Raw genomic sequence first — 13042 nt, forward strand, 5'->3', positions numbered from 1 at the left:
GGCGTATTCTCTTAGTTACTTCGTGCTGTAAAGGGATGCTGTAGGTTTCAGGGTGAAGATCTTCTCTCACTACTCTAAAGGGCCCCTTCGGCAATAGGAAACATGTAGACTGTTATGGAGATTGATTTTGGAATTTTGATGCACTGTAGGATCTGGATCTAATGTGTTCCATTTCATTTTTTACAACTTCAATTTTCCGAGTTTCATACTTTATATATCCTACATTCTGTTTCTTAATAATGTTCGATAATTTCCGCACTCCATTGGGTCACCTTTCTTTTGAATGGGAATAAATATTGATCTTTTCCAGTCAGTGGGCCAGCTGGTTGTCTTCCAGATTTCCTGGCACAACTTAGTGAGCACATCCAGGGCAGTGTCTGTTTGTTGAAATATGTCAATTGGTATGTCATCAACTCCTGGAGCCTTGTTTTTGCCAATTCCTTCAGAGCAATTTGAACTTCCTCCTTCATCACCATAGGCTCTTGATCAAATGTCATTTCATTAAATTCTTCTGTGTCAGTCAATTCCTTCTGATCCAATGACTCTGTGTATTCCTTCCATCTTCTCTTGGTTCTTCCTGGATCATTTAACATTCTACCCAAAGTATCCTTAAGTATTGGCACCCGTTGCTTGAATTTGTTTTTCAGTTCCTTCAGCTTAAGAAACGCTGAGTGAGTTCGACCCTTTTGATTTTCTGACTCCAGCTCTCTGAACATTTCATTATAGTATCTTGCTTTGTATTCCCGAGCTGCCTTTTGAAATTTCCTGCTTAGCTCTTTGATTTCTTGGTTTCTTTGGCTTCCCGGCGCTCTAATGCAATATTCAGAGTCTCATCTGACATCCATCTTGGTCTTTTCTTCTTTTTAAGCCTTTGTAATTATCTTTTGCATTCTTAATGGACGATTTTCTTGATATCCTCCCAGAGCTCATTTGGTCTATGCTCATTGGTGCTCAAGGCCTCAAACCTGTTCCTGAGATGGTTTTGAAATTCGAGTGAAATAGACTTAAGATCAAATTTTGGTTCCCATGGACTTGACTTAATTTTCCTCAACTTTAGCTTGAACTTACATATGAGTAGTTGGTTGTCTGTCCCACAATCAGCACCCAGCCTGGTTTTCACTGCTCATATTGAGCTTCTCCACCAAGTCTTTCCACAAACGTAATCTATTTGATTCCTATGCATGCCATCAGGTGAGATCCATGTGTATAGCCTGAGTTTATGTTTCTTATAAAAGGTATTTGCAATGAGTAAATCATTGAATGTGCAGAACTCTATCATTCTATATCCAGGCTCATTTCTCTCACCAAGCCCTTATTTTCCAGCTACTGATCCTTCTTCCCTGTTTCCAACTTTTGCATTCCAGTCGCCCATTATTATCAATTCATCTTGATTGCATGTTTGATCAACTTCTGACTGCAAAAGTTGGTAGAAATCTCCTATTTCCTCCTCTTTGGCTCTAGTTGTTGGTGCATATATTTGAATTATAGTGGTATTCACTGGACTTCCTTGTATATGTATGGATATTATCCTGTCTCTCACAACATTGCATTTCAGGATGGATCTAGAAATGACTTTTTTAATTATGAAACCAACTCCATTCTTTCTCAGGCTGGAGACTAGGGTGTACCTGATTCAGGCTATAGTCTTCTCAATTACATGCTACGCATCAGAGAGTTGTACAGCGAATAGGGATGATAGAGAGAGAATTGATTCCTTTGAGCTTTGGTGCTGGAGAAGAGTGTTGAATATACCATGGACTGCTAGGAGAACAAACAGGTTTGTCCTGGAGAAAGTGAAGCCAGAATGCTCCTTGGAGACAAGGAATCTAAAGCTTTGTCTCACATACTTTGGGCATGTTGCAAGGAGGGACTGGTGCTTGGAGAGGGACATCATGTTTGGCAGAGTGGAGGGGCGGCGAAGGAGAGGAAGACCTTTGATGAGATGGATCAATTCTGTGACTGGAGCGGTGGAAATAAGTGTGTTTGAGATGGCTAGGTTGGCACAGGATAGAACAGCATTTAGAGCTCATGTACATAGGGTCGCTATAAGTTGCAAACGACTCGATGGCACATAACAACAACATTTCTTAATATCACTTGCAAGCAAGATCCTGCTGAAAATTATCCAAACATGACTGTACCAGCATATAGCAGATGTACATGCTGGATTTAGAAGAGGCTGTGGCACTAGGGGCATTATAGTCAATGTTAGATGTATCTTAGCTGAAAGCAGAGAGTACCAGAGACATTTGACTGTGTGGATTACAACAAACTGTGGCTGACTCTGAGAAGAATGGGAATCTCAGAACGCTTGATTGTGCTCATAAGAAACCTATGCTCATACCAGGACATAGTAGTCAGAACACAGCATAGTAGTCAGAACACAGCAAGGAAACACTGCATGGTTCAAAATCAGGCAAGGAGTATGCTAGAGATGCATCTTATCTCCATAACATTTCAATCTCTATGGAGAACAGATAATCTAGTAGGCTGGGCTCTATGAGGAGAAATGTGGCTGTCAGGATTGGAGGAAGACTCATCAACAATCTGTGTCATGCAGATGACTCAGCCCTGCTTACTAAGACTGAGAAGGACATGAGGCGTCTGCTGCAGAAGATCAAGGACTGCAACCTTCAATAAGGATTGAAACTCAACATCAAGAAAGCAAAGATTCTTACCACTGGGCCAATTGGCAACATCATGATAGATGGAGAAGAGATTGAGGTTAACATCTTCACCTTGCTTGGCTCCACAATCAACACTCCTGTTATCAGCAGTCAGAAACTCAAGATGAATTACATTGGGAAAATCTGCTACTAGGGACATCTTCATAGCACCAAAGAGCAATGATATCAATCTAGATACTAAGATGTGCCTAATCCAGGTCGTGGTCTTCACAATTACTTGTTATGCCTCAGAGATCTGGATAATAACCAAGGATATCAGAAGAAGAACGTCTGTGAATTATGGTGCTAGAGAAAAATATTGAATATACTATGGACTGCTAATAGAACAATCAGATTCAGCCTAGAGAGGGGGAAAGCAGGTAAAGATTTGAGACTTTTTCTGACATAATTTGGGCAAGTTGCCAAAAGCGACCAGTCCTTGGAGAAGGACATCATGCTTGGATGTGTGGAGGAACAGCATAGGAGCAGAAGACCCTGAAAGAAATGGATTGACTCTGACTGAGAAAATAACAATAGGTGTGTAAGAGACAATGAAATTGGGTCAAGATAGAGCAGAGTTCAGAGGTGTTGTACATAGGATTGCTACGAGTCATGGCACATAACAACAATTATTAATGGATATTTGCAGCTGTTTCTTCTCATTTTGAGTTTTGCCAAATGAGCAAATAGACAGTCCTTAACTGGTTAAAGCTTTATTTCGTCCATGTTGTGAAGGTATTTTCTGCTTTGAGGAAGTAACTCTTCCTCAGTTATTTTTTCAGTGCCTTCCAACCTGAATAGTTCATCTTTCTCTGTTTTTCAAATAGTCCTCCGTATTCATTGAGTTTCTGAGGGCTCATTATTTCAGAAGGAAATGGTCAAACGTATTTCCTAGTGCATCTTAATCTGAAAACTAAACTAAGCCTATCCACTATAGGCAACACTGCTGGCATACTAGCGACAAAGCACCAAGCATCTCACCAGCATGCAAGATCAATAGATAAATAGGAGGAATATAACCTCTTTATTGTTTTTATACTAAATATTCTGAAATTGTGATTTCCTCATACTTATGTAATTATAGGGAATTGTGTTTCCCATAATAAGTAAATTCTTGGCTCTTGTCTGTGAAAATGATTCTTTGTAGAGCATAAGGAAGTTTTTTTTGTCTTGAAGACTTGAAGAGACAGATAAACACAGTGGAGAAGATGTACAGTATCCTCGTTGTTGATACTATCTAGAATCCAGGTAACAAAACAAACCAAGAAACACTCAAGGTTACTAACAAGGATGAAATAAACTCTGATTTGACTTTAAGACTCTAGAACTATGAGAAAATAGGTTGATATTCTTTAAAACCACCCACTTGTACTATTTGTATCATAGTAGTTATTATACAAGCGTTCAGGTCTTTTGTTCACAGGGTTGCTATGAGTCGCCTATGACTCAACTGGCATTTAACAACAAAAACAGTACTATGTAACAGACAGAAACCAAAACATGAGCAGTAGTCATTGTTAGGGGACAGAATGATCAGTCACATTTGTTTTATTTCCTGTCTTCTATATTTTCAAAATTTTCTCCAGCAAATATAAATTGCATTTATAATTGAAAGAAAATGAAAAACAGATGCAGTAGTCCAGAAATATGAGAGTAAAACCAAAATAGGTAATTAAAGACAATCATTTCCAGACCTGAAGAAACACATAGTGACATTTGGTACCACGGAAGTGTCACAAGCTGATTCTGAGCACAGCGGAAATGTCACATATACTTTACTTCCTTGAACCACTACTCAGATTCTCCTCCTTCCCCAGAAACACACACTGAAACTAACACACATAGTGAGAAGCACACACACAAACACACTCTCTCACTCACACACGTATACTTAGTGTGGCACTTCCTTTTTCTCAAGATGACAGGAAGCTCTAAGTATCATTTGTGTGGGCCACCACACCCAGTGCCTTTCGAAACATTTCTGCATGGCTGTGGATGGTTTTGATTCTATCTTGTTTTGGTTCTTTTTGTTGTTTTTGTTCTTTTTCCTTTTTACTCTTTGGACGTACAGAGAGTAATGGGAAGAAAAAAATTCATGGTCTGATATTTCCAGTTTCCTTCTTTATTTCTTTTTGCCCCAACATCTCTTCCAGTGAAATACTTGGTAAATGTTATTCCCAGACTTGTCCTGAAGATAGGGCAAGGCAAAAGAACAGCAGGTTCCCTAAGCAAACTCCAGTGTTGTTTTTCTGAGACATTTACCAATGTGATTGTCCAGGAGACTCGAAATTCTTTTCCAAAGACATCTTCCCATAACCCATAGGCTTTCCCCCTTTCAGACCTCTAACAGTTACTGCTAACTGCAATCCCTGCTGTGTCCACCACACAGTACAGCTCTTGAGACTGCTTAACTTCACAGCATTTATTTTATATTCACTTAAGTAAAAAAAAGAAATGACAGGTTCAAATTATGAATACATCACTTGGTCTCCCCTCCTGCATTTTTAAAATTATCTTTCTTCAAATCCTAAACCTCAATTTCTTGTTTTCTTCTTCTTCTTTAGCATATTCAGCTTAAGGCAACAGTTAAGCTTCTTTACTGCAGTACTTTATTGCTCCTTGGAAAGGCAAAATTTCTTCATGGAAACTATGTTGTTGATTGCCTTCAAGTCGAGCACAGCTCATAGTGACCCTATGACCAAAAGGCCTGAAGCCTTTCTATAACTAGCGACATTTATCAAAGTTCATAGAGTTTCAGAGGCATGTTGTTTAGGAAGTGGATGTGACTCCTGCTTATATAGACTCTTTTTAAATATTTTTTTATTATTAATTTTAATGAAAGTTTACAGAGACTAAGGATTTCCATTCATTCATTGTTGCACTTATCTCCCTGCCCATTCAACCCTCCCCCCAATCTGCTCTTCTCTTTGAAAAGTAAAAGAAAAATTCTTTCATTGTTATACAGTCCCTCTCCCCAAGTTCAGTCCACTATGCAGCCTTCATTCTGGACTCCTGTCATGACAATAATACCTAATCATATATCATTTTAAACAGTTTTCTCCCTCATCTGTTTCAATACAGTATACATTATTTACCCCATCTTTCCCACTCTCCCTTCCAATCCCAATGTCAGTCCTATTTTACAACAGTGGCACTATGCAGTATTTGTCTTTTTGTGACTGAGATAATTCTTCCAGCATAATGTCCTTCAGGGTCACCCATTTTGAATATAAAATTGCATGAGTTCCTTATTTTTCAATTCAGCATAGTATTCCATTGTGTAAATATACCACAGCTTATCTATCCATTCATTTGTTGATGGGCACGTAGGTTGTTTCCAACTCTTTGCTATTGTGAACAGAGCCATGATAAACATGGGTGTGCGTATATATGCTTAAGTGGTGGTTATGGTCTCTTTGGGGTATATTCCCAGTAGTGGAATTGCTGGGTCAAATGGTATCTCTATTTGCAACTTTTTGAGAAAGTGCCACACTGCCTTCCACAGTGGTTGCACCATTTTACACTCCCACCAACAGTGAATAAGTATTCCAGTTTCTCCACAACCTTGCCAGCATTTGTTGCTTGCTGTTTTGTTAAATTTTGCTACTCTCACATTTTAATTCTGTGGTCTGTTTATCACTCAGTCTCGAACGTGTAATACATATGCATGAGTTTTAAAAAATGATGCTTAACACTCTTAAAGGGAACAAAGGAGTCTTATTCGTTTCAGGGGCATAAGTATCACTGGACATGCAAACTCAAAGCCATCAACTTAGAACCAGGGTCAAATCCTGCACTGGATTTCTGAGGCTAAAAATCACACAGGAAGAGACTGTCCATCCCTCTCCTGAGGACCTTCCTTTAGCACAAATGGATATGGTTCTAGCTCTAGGTCAGAAAGACTTGGGCTCAGATTCTTTCACTGTTACATTTTAGGTGAGTTTGTGTGATTTACCAAAGCTATTCTGTCTCTGGAAACCCACTACAGGGTCAGTACTGACTCAAAGATTCATAAAAACTTTCAAACACAACAGCCTTGAGTATGGATTATGCCCCATATTGTCAGCTCAAAATTAAAATTAATTGCTACTGGGTTGGAACCAATTCATAGACGGCCTCCCATTGGGTTTCTGAGGCTGTTAATCACATGATAATAAATTGTCCATGTTTCTCCTGGTGGATTTAAAACATTTATTGGACTAGTGACATAAAGCCCTAAGGACTACACTACAGAGCTCCTTGTGTCAATATTAGAAAGGAAAAAAAAATCCTCACAACTGTACTGATACCAACATTATGATAAACGGGAGGAAAATGATACTGTCAAGTGTTCTTCCTTAAAAATGACTAAAGAGCAACCATCAACGGTCATGGAAGCAGCAATAAAAATAGGAAAACAATAAACATTTAGTTAAGTCTGCTGCAAAACAATCCTTTAAAGAGCTAAAGAACAAGGAAATCACTTTGAGGATTAAGGTGTGCCTGACTCAAAACTCATAAACACATGGCGGTTGGACTGTGAATAGGGAAGATAGGCGAAGAAACGATGTCTTTGACTTGAGTTAGCGAAGAATGTGGTATATACCGGGGATTGCTCAAAGAACAAGCACCTATCTTAAAACAAGTACAGTCAGAGTGCTTCTTAGTAGAAGAGGATGATGAGACGTCATCTCACATATTTCAGACAAGTTGTCAGAAGGTCATAATCTCTAGAGAAGAACATCATGCTTAGTGAAAGAGACGGTCATTAAAAAGATGAAAACCTTAAATGAGATTAATTCACACAGTATCTACAACAATGAGCTGAAGCACAGTGACAATTGTGAGTTTGGCTTAGTGCTGGGTTTTGTTCTATTGTGCATGGGGTTGCGATGAGTCAGAACTGACCTGAGAGCACCAAAACCACAAAAGAATCCCAGGGAATTCTGGTGACCTAGTGTATTAGGAGTTGTGCTGCCAACCCAAAGGCGCACAGTTGAATCCACCAGCTGTTCTGTGAGTAAAAGTTGGGCAGTCTCCTCCAGTGTGATTTGCAGCCTCAGAAAAACCCACTTCAGGTTCAGCTATGAGTCAGTTCCAATTCAGCAGCAATAAGGTAAGACTAGGTCAAGCAACAATAGCAGGCTTCTAGGATCCTCCTCTGTCTGGAATTGAATCCCAGGATATGAATAAGCAAAACCAGACTTAGCTGAGTTAATTGGAGGTTTATTTTTGTTAGACGCTGTCTACATCTTGATACACAGTGACTCTATAAATCAGCAGATCAAACCTTGCCCTACCCTGATCTAGACTCTTATTTCTTACTGTGACTCAGCCTATGATTGGCACAGTTCACTATGCCAATTCATCTTGTTGAGTGTCTTTTTTTGTTTACTTACCACATTCACTGTAAGAGATATTTTTTAAAATGATATTTTTTTAAAAAAACACACAACTTAAAACCCCATTCATCCTGTTAAACTCAGCTTCTTCATATAACATGCTATTATCAAGTCACTTCCATAGCAACTCTCCATCAAGTTTCCCATATTCAGCTCCTTATACCCTATAATTTGATTTTACATGTCCGGGGAAATCAAGCCCATTGCTATCAAGTTGATTCTGACTCGTAGAAACACTGTATTGGGTTTCTGTAACTGTAAATCTTTGTGAGAGAAGACTTGTCATATTTCTCCCATGTAGCAGTCAATAGATAAAAATGCAAGGTCATATTTGCCCATTTATTTAATTTATACTTCAATAGTCTTTCAAAAAATTTCATTTTCATTTTCTAATTGAGTTGTACAAAATTTATAATTTTCTCATGTCACCCTATTGTAATTCAACTGTTCTCTTCTCTATCTGCTCCCATCTCTTCCTGTAGCTTTCCTTTCCCCTTCAAGTTCAGAAAGCAAAATCTCTTCCAGAAGAAAATTCTATGGAAGTAGTCATCATATACATGAAGATGAAATAAAAAGGGATGTTAAAAAAAAGAATACGATAATCTTGCCCTTGAGTCTACTTTTTTCTGATTTTCTGGTTTAGAATACACCTTGGTTTTTCTTAGGTTTTAGTTTTTGAACTTGGATGCACAGCATTATCTTGCTTGAGTGAAGAAGACTATCCCAGGCTTCAGTTAGTCTCTTTGTACATGTTGGGATCACAGAAAAGAAGGAAGAACACAAAAACAGTAAAAGAAACTAAGGTGCATTCTGCAGAGGAACTAGAGCTGTGAAAATGAAACTATTCGTGCATATACCACAGTCAGGGCCCTTATTCTTATGAAATATTTTGGTTTCCGTGTTGAATCTATATTCTCAAAAGTAAAGACAGATTGTTAAAGGAGCTAAATTAAATTTTTCAAAATGTTTCAAGCTGAGTAGAATGCAAGTTCTTTGGAGTCACAAGGGTTTTTGCCAGCAACAGAAACCCAGGGTAATCCTTGGATATTCTAAAGACAAAAGAATCAAATAGTACAACATTCTTGAGGCCAAACCGTGCTTATAGGACTCTTCAGATAAGAGATAGACAGCCAGAGAGACCTGTTTTTCAATATTCTACACTAGACTGTACATATTGTACTCACCACTGGACCAATTGGCAGCATCAGGATGGATGGTGAAGAGATTGAGATTGTACACAGCTTTAGTTTGCTTGGCTCCATAGTCCACAGTCTTGACACCAGCAGCCAGGAAATTAAAAGGCGCATTGCAATGGGAAAGTCTGCTGTTAGAGACCTCTCCAAAGTGCTGAAGAGCAATGGTATCTCTTTGGAGACTAAGGTGCATCTGATACAGGCCATGGTCTTTGCAATCACCTGTTATGCATCAGAGAGTTGGACAATGACCAAGGAGGATAGAAGGAGAATTGATGCCTTTGAGCTGTGGTGCTGGAGAAGAATACTGAGAATACCATGGACTGCTAGGAAAACAAACAGATTTGTCCTGGAAAGGGTTAAACCAGGTGGCTCCTTGGAGGCAAAGATTCTGAGGCTCCTCCGTCTAACATACTTTGGACATGTTGTGAGGAGAGACTGGTCCTTAGAGAGGGACATCATGCTTGGGAGGGTGGAGGGACAGCGCAGGAGAGGAAGGTCCTCTATGAGGTGGATTGAATCAGTGACTGAGATAATTGGGATGGGAGTGTCAGAGACAGTACGATTGGCACAGGACAGAGCGGAGTTTAGGGCTGTTGTACATAGGGTCACTATGAGTCGCAGGGGACTCGACGGCACATAACAACAACAACAACACACTAGACTGAAATATGCTAGTGGAGAACACCATCCTTGGTAATGATAGGGCACAGAAAATTATGTACAAGTAGTTTTAGCTAAAGTTTTTCTTATCTTATAAGAGTGACAGTAAACCTGTCGGTTCTTACATTCTTAACACCTAAAACAGTGCTTGTCATGTTAAAACAACAGCAACAACAATAACAAAAAAAAACACAACAGAAAACCAAACACACAACAAATTTATTTGTTGGATAAGTAAGTAACCACAGTGCTTATTAAATGGAATTGTGGGTCTAACACAAAGACCGCACCCCTATGGCAGTTCAAATGCAGTGATATCTCTAAGGGAGAAATTTGAACAGTCTCTGCCTGTGTGAGTTTAAGCCATAGAAACTATATGGAGGGTCAGGTAGAAGTGGGTTGCAACTTGATGCCAATGAGTTTGACAAAAGCATACGATAAGCTTATAGTCACTTTTAAATTTAGATATCACTCGCTATATCACAGACAAGAAGACAAGTTTCAGAATATTTATACAATTTGCCCAACACAGAAACAGAGAATATTGATCTTCAACATGCCATAGAAACCAGTTGTCATTGCAATGATTCTGATTCCTGGCAACACCCTCAGTGTGAGAGGAGAATGTGCTCCTTGGGGTATTCAAAAGCCCTGGTGGCCGAGCAGTAGGGAGTTGGACTTCCAACCCAAAGGCACATAGTTTGAATCCATCAACTAGTTCATGGGGGAAAGAAGGGAAATCTTCTCCTGTGGTATTTACATGGGAAAACTCAATTTAGAGTAAACAACATGATGCTCAATAACTGATATTTTTTAAAACTTTTATATTAATATATTTACAAAGTATGAATACATTGTTTTTCACACCAGATTTTTCCCATATTCTTCACCCCCCTCACCCATCAAATTGTGCGATCCTATGATTAACCCCTCCTCCCCTTACCCATCCTCACCCTTCTGCTTCCACCCTCCCCTTTTGGATACTCATACACATTCGACAATATTTTTCCTTATGGGACTGAGCTAGTTTATTCAACATTATGCTCTCTAGTCCCTCTCAAATTTGGTAGTAATTTACAAAATCATTGTCAAACTTTTCTTCTGATGTATCTCCAGGAAGATTCAAACTTTCAGTTGTTGATTAGCAGCTGAGACTATTATTTGTATCATTGAGGGACTCCCATATTCTAACAGCTATGCACCATCACTCTGTATCAATTTTCATCTTAAAATCAAGGTCTATTTTGTTATGGACAAAATAATAATAATAATAATGTCAAAAATAATTTACCTCAAATAATAAAAATTCCCTTACATGAATATTGGGAACACTGGTGGCCTAGTCTGTAGTGAGTTGAGCTGGAAACCCAAAAGTAGTGCTTCTCTTTCAGATTTCTATCAATTAACAGCCTCAGAAACACAGTGGAGGGTCAGCTATGACTGAGTTCCAATGTGAAGGCAAGGAATGAGTTATGTGAATTTTAAATTTTTCTATTTTTTTTCCTGCACTTTGATGACACTTAACAACAACAAATCTATTACTATAACCCAAAATTCCTAGATTAGAAAGATAATCAATTCTTTCAGTTGCTAACACAAAGGCTGGAAGATCAAGTTCACATAGAGGCAGCACAGAAGAAAGGCCCGGGCTATGCTTTCTAATCCTCAACCTTCTACAGTCCTATGGAACATAGTTTCAGTCTGAAACACATTCACTCACTCATTGCTATAGAGTCGGCTCTAACTCATAGGTGACCCTCTAGAGGATTCATAGATGGCCCTCCAGAGGCCATAAATCACAGGTGGAGACGGCTCATCTTTCTCCTGAGAGCAACTGAGGGATTTGAACTACCTGTTTGGGGTTAGCATTGCAACTCCTTACTTATGAGGCTTCTAGAGTTCCATTCTGACACAAGAAGTTGCCATAAATTACAGTAAGTTGGAAAATTGGTCTGGATTAGTATACAACAAAGGCATTACCAGGCTTGGGGTTGACATAGACCAAGAAGACATGAGTCCTGTTCTCTCAGAACTAGAGGGACCCAAGCACTGGTGGATGGCCAGAATCCAGAGAGACACTATTTAGGAGAAATCCACAAAGACATGCAGGCAGAGCTGATATATAGCCTCCTTCTTTCAATAAAGTAAATAAATGATACAATTAAAATAGTGTAATAGCTGTTCAACAAAATATAATTGAAATTGCTAAATTATACACCAAAAACATATTGAGCTGATATATAATATATTACATGTGTATTTACAACAATGAAAAAGAAGGCAGCTCAAGAATGAACGTACACTTGTGGGTTTACAGAGACTTAGCTAAAAATTTTACCCAATAATGTATATAATTGTATATCATACTCATTGCTTCAAACTCATTGGTCATTTCTAATTTTGGTAATCTGTCACTCAGTCTTTATTCAAAGTTAGAAATGTGTGTGCAGTTTAAAAAGTCTAGGTAAAAACTATCTCTTCTTATTTATTTTATTTTTGACCTTTTCATCATTGTTGTTATTCTTCCTGTAGTCATTCATTGCACTTTAAAATGTGGAATCAAAAATTATAAAGAGTTCTCCAGAAAGCTTTGTGACAAGGATACATATTACATGAAAGTAGAATTCTTCTGCTATTCTATTCCTTCTTATACATCCCAAAGTTATGTAGATATATTTCTATTTTATACAGGAACTCCCGAATAACATAATATTCTTGATGTCCTATCAAATCCCATAAATTACACCAAGTGCAATTTTTCTGTTTCCTCTTTCTCCTTCTAATCACAGCCTTCCAATTTCATCATAACTTTCATGGTCTTCCTGTCTTTAAAAGAATCCAAATGTTACAAGTTTTAGGTTCACTTCTGAGCAAATTAACAGTCGTTTAGGAGAAGACGTGAGCAAAAGCAAACTCACAAAACTAGCACAGTTTCTAAATTACTAAATAAGTAATTCCAGTGCTTATTCTTATTTGCATTCCAGTCACCCATTATTGTCAAAAGTTGGGAATAGTGAAGAAGAATCAGTGGTCAGAAAACTTGGGCTTGGTGACAGGAATGAGGCTGGAGATAGAATGATTGAATTTTGTAAAATCAATGACTTATTCATTGCAAATACATTTTATAAGAGACACAAAC

Source organism: Elephantulus edwardii, unplaced genomic scaffold, assembly GCF_000299155.1.
Source record: "Elephantulus edwardii isolate Elephantulus edwardi_28Jun2011 unplaced genomic scaffold, EleEdw1.0 scaffold00110, whole genome shotgun sequence".
Classification (NCBI taxonomy): domain Eukaryota; kingdom Metazoa; phylum Chordata; class Mammalia; order Macroscelidea; family Macroscelididae; genus Elephantulus; species Elephantulus edwardii.